Source organism: Rhineura floridana, chromosome 1 (assembly GCF_030035675.1).
Source record: "Rhineura floridana isolate rRhiFlo1 chromosome 1, rRhiFlo1.hap2, whole genome shotgun sequence".
Taxonomy (NCBI): Eukaryota; Metazoa; Chordata; class Lepidosauria; order Squamata; family Rhineuridae; genus Rhineura; species Rhineura floridana.
The window spans coordinates 209044156-209061818 of NC_084480.1; the positions used below are offsets into that span (position 1 = coordinate 209044156).

Below are 17663 nucleotides of genomic sequence, written 5' to 3' on the forward strand. Positions count from 1 at the left end.
TGGTCTATTCTCCTTCACAAAGACTCTGTCCTTTCTCCCTTGCAGCCCCATATGCTTGGAAGTGCTTCTCTGCATGATGCCACCTCTCTCACTTCCTTTTCCATGCAGACTATGGCTCAGTCCCCTAATTCCCACCTTCTACTGCTACAGCTGTAACAAAGTGTAAATGTTTGTAACTGGACCACATATTTTTCTGTTTACCCCTGTCTTCCTCCCCTTCCTCTATTTCCCCTGCGTCAAGTTTTAGATTGGAAGCTCCTTGAGGCACAGACGCCATGCACAGTAAGGAGCCATGCACACTAACACCACTGAATAAACAGGCAGATAAATATCTGGTAGCTGTGAATAGTGAAAACACTTTAAAACTGCAAACTTGATAGAAGTGCCTGTTCAGTGTTCAGCATCACCCAAGGGATACAGATTTAAAGTAACAGTACATCCTTAAAATTTATTCATGCAACTTGTTATCTCAGCCCCTTTCAGTTGCTTTAATCTTTGATATTTATATTTAGGAAAGGGGTGATTTGAAGCTGAATTAAGCTGTAAGTAAAAAAGAGCCCTTGCATAATTAGGACCTCTGAATTCAAGCTTTTCATCATCATTTCTTCATTGATCTTCAGGCTACTATCTGCATCTAGTGAATTCTGAACTCTAACTATTTATGTATATCAAAATAGTAGTTTTGTGCACAGTAATTTCTTTAGTACTTCTAACCTGCCCTTCATAAAAAACCATTAATAGGGCAGGATGCAACATAATACAATACTCAATTTAAAATAATAAATTCCATATCACAGTAACATACCAACACAAAACCCCAATAAGTTAAGGAAAACCCGTTAAAACTACAGAGTGGCTTCATCCTTCCAGAATATTTTATCTCAATGTACAAATTTCTAAATGTATTTTCTCTATAATATTGTATGCATTTTGGTACGTTGAGCTGAGAACTATATCGCAAAACTATATCGCAAAATCCAAAGGATAATTATGTTCCAGCCAATAAATATAGTAGTCTGGAAGGTGCAAACTGGGTCACTTTGCTTAAAAATGCAGACTGAACGAAATTCTCTTTCTTCTCTAGTTTGAGCCAAGATTGTATTTCTGTCCTGCCTTTTGAACCAGAAAGATCTCCAAGGCACCTTCCATAATTACATTTCAAACAACACTGATGCTATTTGGACCCTGTTTGACACAAGGCATTGCTCTGCAGGTAGCATACCCTCCCTCCCTATCTAGGACTTATCTAGGGTAGAGAGGGAAGCACCTGGTGTTGCAACTGGGCTCCAGGTGAGCAAGTGAGTAATGGCAGTCAGATGTTCTGCCATGTGGGTGTTCTATTGCCTGGCTGTATGCTCTATATTCCCTTCTCCTAGGAATACAACTCTAACATGAAGATACCACCAAAATCAGCACCCATTCCAGGCTGAGTTCCTCATTTCTTTCCCATAATGTTTAGGAACGCTTACACAATGCTTTAACTTCAATACATTTTGCCTTTCCTGGCTGCACTTCATTTCTGCCACCAACAGAGCAGGGAAATACAAACTGGATGGTCTCACAAGGCTGTGAAAAGTCTTCCTACACAGTATGGAAGAGAGGGGTAAAACTCAACAGCCGCAAGTTGCCCACAAAGTATAGTCCCATAGTATACTCACAGGAACCCACCAAAGCCTTGAGATTAATCTCTGGAGCCCTGCTCTCAGTCACACCATTAACTGAGATCTGATTGGTGGGGACTAGAGAGAGGGCCTTATCAGTGGTGGTTCCACAGTTGTGCAACTGAGTCTCCAGGGAGATTTCCCAAGCCCCTCCCTCATGGTGTCTAAGCAAGCACTGAAGACCTTCCTGTTTCAGAAGCCCACTATCATGTCTCACTAGGACAAATGGTTGTTTGTACTGTATTGTGCTGTATTGATTGTTCTATTGAACTTTTCTTGTTTCATATATTAAGTTGCTTGGTGAATGCGATATAAGCATGTTTTAAAATCAATTAATTAATAATCTAATTTTTGCATACACCCACCACACTGATCCTTTCCAGATGGAAGAAGGACAAGATCTCTCCCTTTGCCCTTCCTTCCACCTGATAGTTCTGTTACTATTTCTTGTAGGTGTGGAGTTCATACCTTCAAAGAGCAGCATCAGAATAGCAATACCATCCTAGGCTCCTGATTCATGAGGCCCTTTCTAGCTCGAAGAACTACTGTGGGCCCTGAAACCTAGATAGCCAAGGTGGGACAAGCCTTAATTTGAAGCAGTAGACTCTCTCTTTGCTTCTTAGAACAGAACTCCCCCCCCCAGTAGATTTGCTGAGGCTGCAGTAGACCTGCCAGCTTATATGGGCTCTTTTGCAAGCAATGGATGGGCTGGATATGTCCTGTGGGCTTTATATTGCCGCCGTCAGAGCAGCCAATCCCCAAGGTGCAACCGCATGCATGGATTGCAATCTTTTTTTAAAAAAATCTCAAGCATTGTATTTATATATTCATTATATTTTATTATTATATAAAATGTATTATATATTTAATACTTATATTAAAATCTGTCTTTCTGTCTGTCTGTCCAACCACCGCACAGTATGGTAGGCAGCTCTCTAAACATGAAAGTGAAATCTCTCCATTGAACCTTAATACAATTAGCTTCTTTTTAAACAAACAAAACAAAAATATACCACCCCCACGTTCCCTGCACTGCTTCTTAATGTCAGCTTGCAAAATATAGGTGCACAGTGAATAAGTGAAAATAATGTTTCAGAATACATTGGCATCAGCAAAGCAAAGATAACACAATTAAAAGTTGCCATTCATGGACACTTTACATCCCTGTTTTTATTCTTTTCTAGTTACCAGTGGAAATCATAGTTCAATTCCAAACTTTCTCGCAACAGTACCTACGTTTCTGTCATGTAGCCACCTAAGGTGGACAGGTGATTAGAGTATTGGACTAGGACCTGAGAGACCAAGGTTCGAAACTCCATTCAGCCACAAAGCTTGCCGGGTGACCTGGGGCCAGTCACTGTCTCTCAGCCTACACTTCCTCACAGGATTGTCATGAGGATGAAATGGGGAGGGGGGTGAACCATGTATGCCACCTTGACTTTCTTGGAGAAAACATGGGGTATAAATGTAACAGTAAATAAACAAATCATACAGAGAAGAGCATTTTGGCAGGTGCATTTTGTCCCTTCTGCCACAACTATTAGAGGGGATACAGTAAATCATCTAAGTCAAACCTCACATCTTGGTTCAGGAAATCCAGAGCTAGAGCATCCCAAAGAGATAGTAACTGGAAGACCTCCAGCAAGACGGAAACCACTACCTCTCTAGGTAATTGGTTCCACTCTTGCCATCAAAAAGTTCCTTCTAATGTTCAGCCAAAATCTACCCTCGTATAACTAAAGCCCATCAGATCTAGTCCTGTCCTCTGAGGCAGCAGAGAAGAACTCTTTGCCCTCTTTGATGCAACACCCCTTCAGGTATTGGAAGAGAGCTATCATATCCCCCTTGAGTCTTCTTCTCTTCTCCAGGCTAGACACACCCAATCTTTCCTTGGAGGATTCGAGCTCTGCACCCTTGACCATCTCCATTAGGGCTGTGCATGGATTCAAATGAGCCAAATTGAATCTACGTTAACATATTTGGGCCTTGGCCAAGTTAGGTTGAGATCAATAATGTAGTGGCAAATTCAGAAGTGCAGGGTCCCTTCATGATAGTCATAGCCACACCCCTTCCCCCTTTTTTTCTTTTGCTGCCAGGTTGAGAATGTGGTCCTTGTTAATGCCTTCTCCCACAACAACAGATGTCCCTGGGAGCCAATAAGCATGAGTGTTAGCTACTGAGAAGAGTCTTCTCAGTGGCTTTCCCACCTCTTTGCTGCAGATTGGAGCCAATCAGAGTGAAAAGGACAAGAAAGCATGTTACAAGATTCTTCTCTTATCTGGCTAACAGACTTCCCTTTCCTGTTGATTGGCTCGCAGAATGCTGGAGACATTGGGACCCTGTTGGGGCCTGGCTCCCCAAAAAGTAAGGGGTCTAAGACCCCCCAATATCCTGGATGATTACACCCCTGGTTGAGATTGACCAAGATCTCTCTGGGTCAGTTGGGCAGCCCAGAGTGATCAGAGGTTATGAGGGGGTGCGGCATCAGGAGGGAAGGAGAGGCAGGCAGGCATGGGAAGAAAGAGGAACTCGGTAAAGGAGGCCCTCTTCACAGGAGAAGGCAGGTGTCTTTCCCGCTCAACCTCTCCTTCCCGCAAGGCCTCCCCAAACCCCATGCAGAATCCAAATCCCCTTCACAAGCGGTTTCCCTGCAAAGGAGCAGCTTCCCACAGAAAGGAATTATTTCGCTTATCAACTGATAAGCAGGAAAATCCATCCTATGTGGTGCCAGCCGCTGCTCGTTGACAGGCAGCTTTCCTGCATGAAGAGAGGCTGCTCATGAAGGAGCAGCCATCAGCAATGCCCAGGATGGAATCCTTGCACTTCTTGCCTGGTAAGCTGGACAGCTCCTTCCTGCACGGTGCTGGTTGCACCTGCCTGCTCTCAGTCAGGGAGGAGAAAGAGATGTGGCATCTCCTTCCTCCACCCCCCTCTTGACCATATTTATAATTTTTAAAAAACCCTTTGGCCCCACCCCCGAACAGCATTGGGGTAGATCTGGGGTGCGGATGGTGGTCCCTTCTTTGGGATAGGTCAGATTGGGCCTCCCTGGCGCCCACAGATTGGGGCCACAGTGCAGAAAGGTAGGGCTGTGCACAGCCCTAATCTCCATTGCCTTCCTCTGCCAGTTTGCTTGGACCTTTCTTAAAGTATAACGCCAGTTTGCTGTGTCCTTCTTTGCTACCGCTTCCCCCTCCCACACCCCACATTTCTAACCAAGCCTGAACTAACATGTTTCAAAGCTATAGACTCCTAGGATAGAGACAGCATTATTTTCTCAAGACATTTGAAAGTGGTGTGATAGAGGCATCACTTCCTGTGCAGTGGTGTATGAGAAGCATCACACATCTACTGAAGACTTTAAAAAAAATAATAAAAAAACTACAGCAGGCATGTTAAGTGAATTCTGATGTTACAGTTTTAACTTTTTTATCTTTATTGTACTGAATGACTTGTACACTGCTTAGAGGCTATTGTCTTTAAGTGGTATGTAAATTGTCGAAATAAATAAAACATATAATCATCAATTCCTGAGCAGTGACAGAGGCATCGCTTCCTGTGCAGTGCACACACACATTTCTTTTGTCTCATTGCGGGTTTATGAAGCAGTGCCAAAACAATTAGTGAAATTTATTTATTAACTTTATTTATACCCCGCCGTTTTTCCAAATTGGAACTCACGGCGGCTTCCAGATAAAAAACAGATACAATTAAAACCTACCAAAGTTAAAAGCATATAATACATAAGTAAATAAATATAGACAGCCAATATAAATAAATATAGAAAGCCAATATACTAAAAAGACAAACTTGTTTGTCACCTCTGTATAATTCTATGTATCTGTTTTCATTTTTAACTGAATGTTACATGTTTGTTTAGTTTGTAAAAACTGAATAAAACACAGTTTTAGAACATCAAAACAAAACCAAAAAACCTCCAGAACCTGTAAGCAAAGATAACAGTAACATGACCATCCACAGGCAGCAAGGTTTCCATCACGTCATCTTCAACCTCACCCGTCTCGACCCCGTTTGTGCGCACAGCAAGCTCAGAGAACAGACTGCATTGCTCCACAAAACCAGCAGAGGGTGCACCAAGCCTCAAAACAAGGGCCGTTGGCAGGCTTCCTGGTGCCGCTTCCCTCTCCAAATATTTGCTTTCATCCACAACAGATTAGACGTATAACTATGAGAGGGTTCTCTTTTTTAATTATTTGGCGTTGCCACCTTTAGCGAATCGCATTTGCTTTTAGGCATCTCTCTCTGCCCCTGGGGAAGGTATTACATATAGGGGCATTAATGCATCCCCCCCCGCCCCATTGGGTTCATTTATTTTACTAAGTGAGACCCTTCATACACAGCACAGGGGAAAGCGGAAACTCCTGGTGTCCACGTATGTCTAGGAAATATAATAATTGCGACAGGGTGACAAATAGCTCCGTCAGAGGGGTGTAAGCTTTCTGAAGAGGAGCATGATGGGGCAGGCCCGTAGCTCAGTGGCAGTCTCCTTTACATGCAGAAGGGTCCCAGTGCAATCCCTGTCCGGCATTTCCAGTAGGGCAAAGAGAGAACTCTGCTTGAATCACGCTGGAGAGTCCCTGACAGACAGTGTAGACACTACTGAACAAGATGGACAGGGCCTATAAGCCTCAGCTGGGGGGCAACAGGCTCACTTTGAGTCTCCCATGCTGGACCCAATCCTGTTCCTCCCCCAGCACCAGGCCTAAAGGTTGGGGGGCACCAAAAAAGGAGGAGGGGCAGGATTTTTTTTCTGTAATAAATTTAATTATTATTTTTTAAAAAAAAAAAACAGGGCAGAAAAAATGGGGGTAGCCCCCCTCCAGCTATGGGCGTGCCCAGCACTATGGCAGCTATTTCTATTTTTTTAAAGGGGACATTAATTGTTGTCATGTCTAATTTGGCTCTCAATCAGTGCAAATACAGTGTCAAACAGCTACTGCTTTGCAGCAGGCGTCTCCAGTCTGGTGCTCTGCAGAGGCTTGGGACTACAATGTCCATCACCCTCAGCCAGCACGTTCGTCGTGTGAAATCTGCGGAGGGTACCAGATTGGTGAAGACTGTTTTACAGGGTAACAAAATGGAAGGGCCATAGCTCACTGACAGAACATCTGCTTTGCATCCAGAAGGCCCCAGGCTTAATCCCTGGCATCTCCAGGTAGGGTTGGGAGACTCCTGTCTGAAAACCTGGAGAGCTGCTGCCAGTCAGTGTAGGCAGATACTGAGCTAGGTGGACCAATGGTCTGATTCAGTAGAAGGCAGCTTCCTCTGTTCCTCAGTAGAGGCAAGGGCAGGGCAGAAGGAAAGGAGGCTCAGCACTTTTCCAAAAAAGAACCAAAGAAGCAGGAACTCAAGCAGACACTCAAATGTATGGTGGTGTATAACAAGTTTCAATTAGCAGTTTTATTTGGAGGCGTCCCACTGTCTCATTGTAACCATTGAGAGCACGTTGCACAGGATAGGCAACTGCAAGCAGATGCACTTTCCCTCACCTTCACAGCTTTATGTCACAACAAATGGCCCTTGCCAAAACTTCAGATGCCACACAACCATTAAAGGAGCAGGAACTCCATCCTCCTCCTATGGGCTCTTCCATACACAACATAGCACCACCACAAGCACACTCAGCACAGATCAGACAGCCAACCATACCTGCTTGACAGGTGTACTTGTACAATACATGAGTTTTGCAGACATATGCTTATGGCATTCATATTTCACATATTCAGGTGCACATCTTAAATTTAGGGTGCTTCCAAACTGTCATGTTTTTGCAAGAGGAATTCAAGCCATACGGTTACTTCAGGTTTGTGCAATTCAAGTAGATTAAAGTGCTTTTGTCACCCAAATTCACTTTTTTTAAAAAAAGAAATAGACTTTTTTGCAGTGAGGAAAAACATTAAAAAGTATGGGGTGAATGAACGACTAAGTGGAAGACATATGAACACCCCACAAGCAAATCAGAATGAATACTCATTGTTGAATAACCTCCCCATTAGGAAGTGGGGAGAAATTAGACTCAATTCACATTTAAAGCCAAATTTATCACATTTGCACTTTCTGAAACAATGTGGGAACCAAAACACAGCCATCCTTCAAAATATGCACTTATTCGAATTTTGCGATGCAGTTCTCCAACTAAGGAATGTTTGCAAAAATAGAAAATGGACATAAAAATGAATATAGTGAAAACAGCATACAAAACGCATTATTTTAGGAGAAAGTGCTTGCAAAAATGTGCAAATTAGTCAAAACTGCATACAAAAATGTGTTAATTCTTACTAACATGCTGGAGAATTTTCATGAGGATTTAAAAAAAAATTCAAATTGCTGCAAAAATGTGGAGAACCAAATGTAAGACTAGAAAAATGAGAAATTGAGAGAACTGAAATTGACAGATCCTTCCATCCTTACTCCTCATAAACAAATCAGAATGAACGCTCAGTGAAGACCAGACATAGACCAACCACCACACAAACGTTGTGGAAGCAAATCAGGATGAACGCTGAATAAGCAAGTCATCTGGAGGAACCCACACACCTAAATAGGTGGACATGATAGCACTCTCCAAATACCTGGAGGGCTGTCACACTGAAGGTGGCAAAAACGGGTTCAGTACTGGCCCAGAGGGCAGGTGGACTAGGTCTGGCCAGAGTAAGTTACAGGAGGGTAGATGTCCATTGAGCATTAGGAGAAACCTCTTGACAGTAAGAGCACCTTGACAATGGAACCTATCACCTAACAGGGTGGTGGGCTCTCCTTCACTAGAGAACTTCAGGTAGAGGTTGGGTGCTGGCCACACGGGGCCTAAGCCAGTGATGGCAGTAAGGCACAACAGTTGGTGTCATGCCAACACATGGGATCTAACTCCAACCACATCATCAGGACAGAATCCGCTAACCCTTGCTCACCAGCATGACCGTTAATATCAGTCATATCATTTCTCCTTTGCAGATGTCACCCATGACTGTCAGACAGACCTCTCCTGCTTCCCCCACCCCACCCCAAGTCTTATTACATTTTTCCCAGGAGTGATTCTGTGAACTGTGTTGTATTGTCACAGAACATGTGGTACAGTTCTTCTAGGACTGAATGACTTCAGAATGCAGGTGATTAATAAACTGCATATCTGAATGCCAGACATTGTTTAATACACACACGCAGGCCTGCCTGCAAACAGAAAATCGGTCCATCAACAGTGGAACAGTTACATATGGCATAATGGATTCCCTTTCCCCCTGCAGTCCCTGTGTGCCCCCCAAAATCTGATCCAGAAAGTTGGGGACCCCCTTTGGAGCAGATTTTGAGGAGCTGCAGAGGAGATGAGAAACAAGGGAAGCCTGCTCATGTGACCCTGGATATAAGGAGGTGCGGACACTCAAGCACAAGAACCTTGCCTGCTTTCTGAAGTGCTTTGGTTATATTAGTATGGCTATATGACCTACCTTTTCTGAAGATGCAGATCAGCCATGTTTCTTTTCTTGACCTATATCTATACCATAATTTGGAATCCAACCGAGGAGACTACAATATTGAATATTTGTAATAAAATTTGATGAATTTGCTTGACTTTTCACTTCCCTTCTTCCAAACCACCCCCCTGAATGCTTTTTGATTCTGCTTTTTTCTCTCTCCCACCTCCCCCATGCACCTTCAGGTTGTGTGTGTGTGTGTTCATGAACGGTTTTGTCACTGCATGTCCCTCCCTACACAATTAAACATTGATTTTAAAGCATAACAGTACTTCTCAGAATGCTAATATTTTCAACGTTATAAAAGCTGACTGAAGAAATCCATTTTCTTGAGCATATCTTATTCATTATGACAATTTTTTTTAAAAAAGACTGCTTTTCTCATGCCATTTGTAGCAAAGTCTGTTGCATGGCTAATTAATCAGATGCCACATTTCCATAAAATTAATGTTTCAATTTAAAAAAATAGTAAAGACCCATTAATTCAAAGGCAGTCACAGTAACTTGAGCATGTACCATATTGTTCCCATTCTCTGCATAAGATTCACCCTTTGAAGAAAGAATTATTTATGACTGTTAAATCATTGTTTCCTAAAATCAGTGGAACGCATTCACTCAAAAATGCTGCATACCAGCTGCTAAGCTAGGAAAGACAAATATGTGAACTTCTTGCACAATTTTGACATGCATCCCTAATTAGCTAGGCAGATTTCTGCGCAGAAGTACGGCTTCCACAATTTTCATGAGGATTTACCCCCCAAAAATATCACAAATTGCTGCAGAAAAGTGGAGGATCACTTTTAAGATTAGAAAATGAGAAACTGAGAGAACTGAAACTGACAGATCATACATCACTACTGTCAGTGGAGCTGATGGCTATGTACCCATTTTTATGACTGGTAATCTGATCTAACATGTTATGGAAATTTACAGATGCCTTCTGTTTTAACTTTGAACTACTGAAAACCTTTCTGTTCCACCAGGCTTATGCAGGCAATTAAGAAGATGTCTTTTCGCAATAGCTGACCTTTGTTTTTATTGTGTTTTTAATGTTTTTATTATATGGTTGTTGTTTTTTAACTTGCAAACCACTTTGATTTTTTTAATGAAATAACAGTATACAAAATCACATTAATATAATTTATACCATGTGTCCAATCCCTATAAAACTTAGGTTACAGCTATACATTCAAATGACAGTAGCAAGAATCACAGGGACTAGATTGAGCTTTTAGTGTTACCATAAAAAAAAACAAAAAAACAGCCTGGCTGTTTCTCTTTAAAACAACCGTGTTTTCTTTACTTTGGTGTCATAAGTAATTTTTCACTGGCATATTTGACAAGCAAACTAATTCACGTGAACAAGCCACACCTGTGACTTGGGAAGGGTATAATACTGCCTGCATGTTTTTTCTTCATCTCTAGAGATTTATGACCAAATTAGACATCGTGTCTAGGAATATTCCTTCATGGGACTAGTAGCAACTGTGGAGGAGTGGCCATGACCTTGACCCTGATGGAAGGGTATCAGTGGCTGTTATTTAAAAGAAGAACTGAACATATTAAATGCAATCGTGCATTCAGTGTCATGCCTACCTTAGCCTTTACTTGGGGGTTACTTATTTATTTAATCTGTATCTCACCCTTCCTCCCAATGGAGCTCAGGGTGGCAAACATCAAAATGCTAAAACAATACAATTTAAAACAAAACAAAACATATTTAAAACAATTAAGATCCAACTAAAAACAGACTTGAGAGTTTTAATGAAATGTGAAAATTTAGAGACAGGACCTGTGAGGTCCCTGAAGGGAGCAGTCCCCTATAGCCTGCAAAGGGGTTGTTTCTAGCATGTTCCTGTGCTGGACCATGGTGGTAGGGCAGGGGTGAGCAGGCATGTCAGATCTTTTTTTTTTTTCCCGTTTTGCTTGAATCCCAAGATGTACCAAGTAGTGCCTGGTGCAAAGGACATTCAGGGCATTTCCAGATGACCTGTTTACTGAGCATTCATCCTGATTTGTTTGTAGGAAGATTATACTGGCTATTGAAAAAGCATTCATTCTGATTGGTTTGTGGGGAGGTTAGATGATGTTGCATCAAAACAAGTGTTATACCACACTTTCCAATGCATTTTCCTGACACTTTCCTTATCATAAAAACTCTGATCTTTGAGGCAGCGGGTTTGTTGTGCAAGACGTCTTGATCAACTGTAATTGCGCAGCCTGAATTTGTTGGTATGTGATTGAATCCCACCCTAAAATAGCGACAGCCTGGAAGTGCCCACAGTTGGAATTAAAGAACAAGATCCCTCTGAGTGCCTCCTGAGCCTAGGGATCTACTTTTTGAACGAGAACTGAACTGAGCTCCCAGTCCTTTCACAAATGTTCACTCAGTCCTGCATAGCTTTCTCCATTTCAACAGCCTAATTTAGGGTGGAAAAGTAGTTTTGTTGTTGCCATTATTAAACAGTTGGGAGTCAGAACCCCTTGCTGATCTACTGCAAAAGGCCCCGAGGTCTACCAGTAGATCCCAATTTACCTTCAGCTAGGGATGTTGGAACATTCCAACAGAAACAGAAGCATAAATTGCTGATGCTTGCTTATTCATCCCATGTCTGGGACAGAAATCAATCCAGCAAATACAGTCAGTATCCACTGTTGTTGGTGTTGCTTTCAGTCCACAGACAAAACGTGACTCATGACTTACCACCACCACCACCATTTGCATTGTGTCTCCTTTGCAATGAAATGAATGGGATGGAATAACATAATAGCAGCATAATTACATAATTTATGTAATGAATTATGTAAATTAGGTGAGTTACTTAATTTACGTCATTACGTAAACGTTTACCACAGCAGACAGCAAGAAGAATAACATCATTTTGGTAGAAGACAAACTGCAGTGGAACGGAAACAGCACTGCATGCAACAAATATAGGATGGCATGGAAAGTGATGATTTCTTACACCCCTACTTTCAGCCCCTCCCTATTGTAGGGAACACTTAAACAGACAAGCCCAGAGAGGGCTGTCCTTACATTTTTACCCCTCTGTCTATACTCTGTAACCAAGAGCAACAAGACTGAATACTAGACTGAAGAATCATAGAATAGTAGAGTTGGAGGGGGCCTAGAAGGCCATCAAGCAGGAATAGAAAGGAAAAGTAATCACTACTCTTATCTTAGTCCAAGAGTCCATGGATTGACTGGAATATGGGAGCCAAGAAAAGGTGGATTTTAACCCAAGAGCTCCTTTATGCATGCTTTGATGTATATCAGTCAATTAGCTTATAACAAAAGTGTTTAGGGCAAAGACCAATATATATGGCTTTTATGGAGCCAATTTGGCAGAGGTCAAATAGATTCTAAGATTTACAGCTAGGCATAGATCATTAATGCAAGGAAGCGGCATATAAATTTATCAACAGATTTAATGTTGGACCCAGGAATATCATTAGCAGATGTAGTTGTTTAGCTGCCTTTTGAACATGGTGTTATTAGAAGGACTCATTACAGTAAGGATGCCAAACTGACACAGCATTATGTTCTACAGCTATATGCAGAGACATATTTGTATATTAAGGGCCTAAGCACAGTGGGAGAGGGGGAGAGAGAAGTTGTGCACGTTACTGGAGCCTGAGCATGTAAGGGGCGAGGCTAATTTGCAGATCAGAGATGGAGAACTTTTGGCCCTCCAGTTGTTGTTGAACTTCAACTCCCGTCAGCCTCAGCCAGCATGGCCAATGGTCAGGGATGATGGTCCAAGAACACCTGAAGGCCGCAGGCTCCCCATCCCTGCTGTAGATCTTGCAGATTGTAGGGAGAACATGGCAGGCGGATTAGGCATCTCCATGTCTTCCACTTGTCTGCATTCTTGCAAAGTAGCAGGGAAAAGGATGGCGATCATACCTCCCCTCTGCTACTTAGTAGCTATTCAGTGGTGATTCAAGTTCCCGGATCTGAACCATGAACTGGAATAGGTAAGAAAGGAATTGGATGAACCCAGAGATTTAATGGAGTTCATGGTGAAAACCCACAATTATATATATATTATGAACATCACTCTCTAATACTGCCCTAGATCTAAGTATACAACATCATTTTATCTAAACATGCATGGACTACCCTCCTCTCCAATTCTCCCTTGAATCCAAAGTAATAGAAAAGAAAACCTGGAAAACAACACATCTTTTTGCCATACAGAAATGTAAAAGCTAAATGCATGCTATTTTATAACTAGCAGATTTTAAAAATGGTTACATGATTGTTAGGCAGCAATAAAGTGGCGGTGAGGGTGGGGAATCAATAACACAAACGCATAAGTGCAACTAGTTCCCAGGAAGACAAATTAAATGTCAATTCAAAAATAATTCTCGAAGCATTTGTAACAGTAGGGGAGATGGCTGTGGAGAAAGATTTGCATCAATAAGTTGTGTAGAGTGAATAGTAGATTTGCCACAAACTTGATACTCAATAATTTGCAAACATCTCCAGCCAGGAAGAGATCCAGAATGTAAGTGTAACATTAAGGGATGGTTTGCATGTGTGAAAGAGACATGACAGATAAATCAGGTTAGTTGCCCTAAGACTGCAGAACCAAAGGGCAGCAGACTCTACCCTCTACCACTGGCTGGGCCCACCAAAGCTGCACCCGCCCTGCCTCCCAGGAAGATCATCCTGACAAGAGGGAGACCAGTCCGGCCCCATCCATTGGGTAGAGAAGGAACGTGCTTCCCCCTCCTGCCAGAAAAACACCACCACCACTTTGTTCCAGATGAAAGTTGCCCTGGGACTGCAGAGCTGAAGGGAGGCACGTTCTGGCCTCTGTCACTGGCCAGGAGACCAAGGGTTGCTAGAAGAGTCAGAGGCTGCACCCAGTGCCTCCCAGGAAGAATAGCAAGGCAGAGACCAAGCTGGCCTCATCCATCAGCTAGTGAAGGAGCAGCTGCTTCAATTCTTGCTTTCCTCTCCCCTCCCTATTCCTTTTTCCTTTTATGTCATGTTTGTTAGCCTGTCAAAAGGGACTGTCTTATTTTATATATATATATATATGCAGAGCTTAGAAAATGTTAGGTGCTTTATATGTGTGAAAAATATAACAACTGCACCCAGCATTTTCTTGTTAATCCATGTCAACTTTAGCATAACACAACACAAATGCTTTTCATAAGCAGACCATCCTTCCATTCAGTCATTCCACTGAGTCAAGCATTGAGCAATCAACAATCAATTCAACATGTAACATGCTCAGAAGTGACCAAAAAAAGAGAGTATTTCTTTATACAATGTGTCATGAAAACTTATGGAATTAATTACCAAAAGATGTGGCAATAGCCAACAGCTTAGATGGTTTTAAAAAGAGATTAGAGCAGTTAGTGGAAGATAGATCCAAAAAATGCCAGTTACCCATGAGGGTTAAATGAACCCTCCATATTTAGTAGCAGTATACATCTGACTATCAGATTCTCATGTTACTGAGAAGCTCAGTTTAGCTGGAACTCTCTACATGTCCTAAGACCTGTGTGTGCATGTGTGCGCGCGCGTGAGAGAGAGAGAGAGACAGAGACAGAGAGAGAGAGAGACAGAGACAGAGAGAGAGAGATTTGGCTTTGCTCTGAGCAAAGGATGTGTTATTGTGGTGTGAAAGAGAAACCCTTTGTTGTGGGCAGACTGATCCCCGTACAGACCAGCCTGGCAGAAATTGGTTGAATGTGCATTAATTAAACCCAGTGCCAGGTCTAGTGAAAACACCAACTGGAACCTGGCCATTAATCATTCCTTGTGAGTGAATGCAGGCCAGCTGGCAAGCATATCTTGTGCTGAGTGTCTGTTTGCATTTTCTGAAGAGGTTCAGGCTCATCCCCTTTCAGGGATGGCAAGAGCACCTAATTAAAATGAGATTTTATGGGCAGGCACACCCTTTGCTATTTTCTTCGGGATTAATCAGGACTCCTCTACAGAAAGGCACTTGTTAGTGAGAAGATTTTTTTTTCTATTTTAAAACCAGATCAGGAGGGTTCAAAATATGAAGCCAGAGTTAACAACTATACGTTTAGCCCAAGTGCCTTTTTTTCTGGCTGCCAATGATGGGACCATTATTTTGACAAATGGAAGGATGATCTGAAACAGCAAAAGCCCTTTTGGAGCATCCAGGCCAAATTGTGGCCCTCTACTAACTGTTACAGTTACAATGAAAACTCCAAAGACAATGATTTGGCATTTCTTGCACACAAGGCAGGTGATTTATGCGGCTTAATCTGCTTAGCTCTTTTTACCCTCCTTATTATCCCAATCTTGCTAATCTCTATCATGAGATTGGACTGTCTAGTGTTTTTCATGTGAACTTTCCTTTTCCTGGATGTCACAGGGAACTGTGGTCAATTCTAAAGAGAAAGTGGAAGCATTTTATATCCTCTTCACATGATAAAAGGAAGGGCAGGGGAAGCAGCTAACCTGAGGCTCATTCTTATCATGCTAAACCGTGGTTATGTCTAAACAAAGCCATTTGTTCCCTTCTTTCCCTCCTCAGAAAAGGTGAGGCATTAATAGGGATGGTAACAGCTATTAATTTCAGTTCTCTCAGTTTCCCATTTTTTTTAAAAAAAACCTCATGAAAATTCTTCAGCAATTTAATGTGAATTAGAGTTACCAGATCTCTGGTTTTCGGCTGGAGTCTCTGGTTTTTGGGAGGCCCCTCCAGCTCTCTGGCTAGCACCCCTTAATCTCCGGACTCTCAGCTTCAATTTAAAAAAAAGAATAAAGTTTCTAGGTGGTCTGGTTCCCGATATATACACCAAAACGTCAGCCGCCCCCTGCAACTGTTTAATCTATTTAACTGATACGACGCTGAAGTTGGTTCCTAGTTCCCAGTTCCTTATTTGGTTGAAAGTTCAAAACACTAAAAAAGAAGAGTTGACAACTACAGCAACTTCAAACCAAACTTAACATGTCTCTGAACCCCAAAATATATGTTGGGGTACCCTGTATGATATATCACTGTGATCGGGGGACTCTCCCCGTCAAGAACAACAATACACTTATGCAGTCAAAATCATCAGGCTTATGATATTATCATAAATACATAATGATGTCATAAAATCATAACAAATAAGTAACTGGGGGTGCTCACCCCAAACTCTGCTCTGGGACAGGACAAATCATATACCCCAGGAAAGGGGAGGGTGTCCTCTACGAGATGCCACTGCATCCCGCCTGGCCCAGAGCTTCTGCTGGGTGCAGGGCACGGAGGAGAACATCTATGCAAAATCAAAGCAGACCAAAACATACAGGAAAAAATAAGTAACTGGGGGTGCCCACCCCAAACTCTGCTCTGGGACAGGACAAATCATATACCCCAGGAAAGGGGAGGGTGTCCTCTATGAGATGCCACTGCATCCCACCTGGCCCAGACCTTCTGCTGGGCACAGGGTGCAGAGGAGAACATCTATGCAAAATCAAAATGGACAAAAACATACAGGAAAAAATAAGTAACTGGGGGTGCCCACCCCAAAATCTGCTCTGGGCCAGGACAAATCATACACCCCAGGAAAGGGGAGGGTGTCCTCTATGAGATGCCACTGTGTCCCGTCTGGACCAGAGCTTCTGCTGGGCACCGGGCATGTATGGGTGCATCAATGCAAAATCAAAATGGACAAAAGCACATAGAAAAAAATAAGTAACTGGGGATACCCACCCCAAAATCTGCTCTGGGACAGCACAAATCATATACCCCAGGAAAGGGGAGGGTGTCCTCTACGAGATGCCACTGTGTCCCACCTGGTCCAGAGCTTCTGCTGGGCCCAGGGGAAGGATGAGGGCATCTATGCAGACAGAAAGGGCAGAGAATCTTCTTACTCTTACTCATTTCTCAGACCTCTTTCTGAAGTGAAGGGTCAAGTCTGTAAAGAAGTTTGGAGCACCCACATTAAAAGATAAGGGCAGGGCATTCCAGGCAGGGGGTTGCCAACCCTGCTTGGATATGGATGTCTTTGCAGAGGATCCCTAGTCAAGCTTTACCAACAGCACAATCCAAACTATATCTACTCAGAAGTAAGTCCTGTTGAGTTCTATGGGGGCTTAGTCCCTTAGTACATGTGTTTAGAATTGCAGCCTTCAAGGGCATCCATCTTTACTCCCGAATGCTCCCATCTAACATTTCCACAGCACTAGGCTCCTTTCTTCCTACAGTGACCTTCTGATGACTGGCCTGGCTTGAAGGCACTTAAACCCTTCTTGCCGAAAGCAAGTAGGCTAGATTAAATGTTCCCTACCCAGGCTCCATCTTTTAGCTAAGATGTCTAGCTTAATTTCCAGTCAGATATTTTTTTTAATTGTACGCTCCAAGCAACTGTGATTGATGCTTAATGTATCATGCTTAATGACATCACTTGGGCCCGCCCTGTGACATCACTCGGGTCCGCCCCGTGACATCACTCGGGCCCACCCTGTGACATCACTTGGGCCCACCCCTAAAATCTCAGGTTTTGGGATGCTTCTGACCTGGCAACTTTGCGT

At 42.7% G+C, this 17663-nt stretch overlaps 1 protein-coding gene across 1 annotated transcript in view; it reads right to left on the reverse strand.

Moving 5' to 3' along the window:
- F13A1 (coagulation factor XIII A chain) overlaps window positions 1-17663 on the reverse strand; it is a 123891-nt gene that overhangs the window by 80300 nt on the left and 25928 nt on the right. The window lies entirely within an intron of this gene.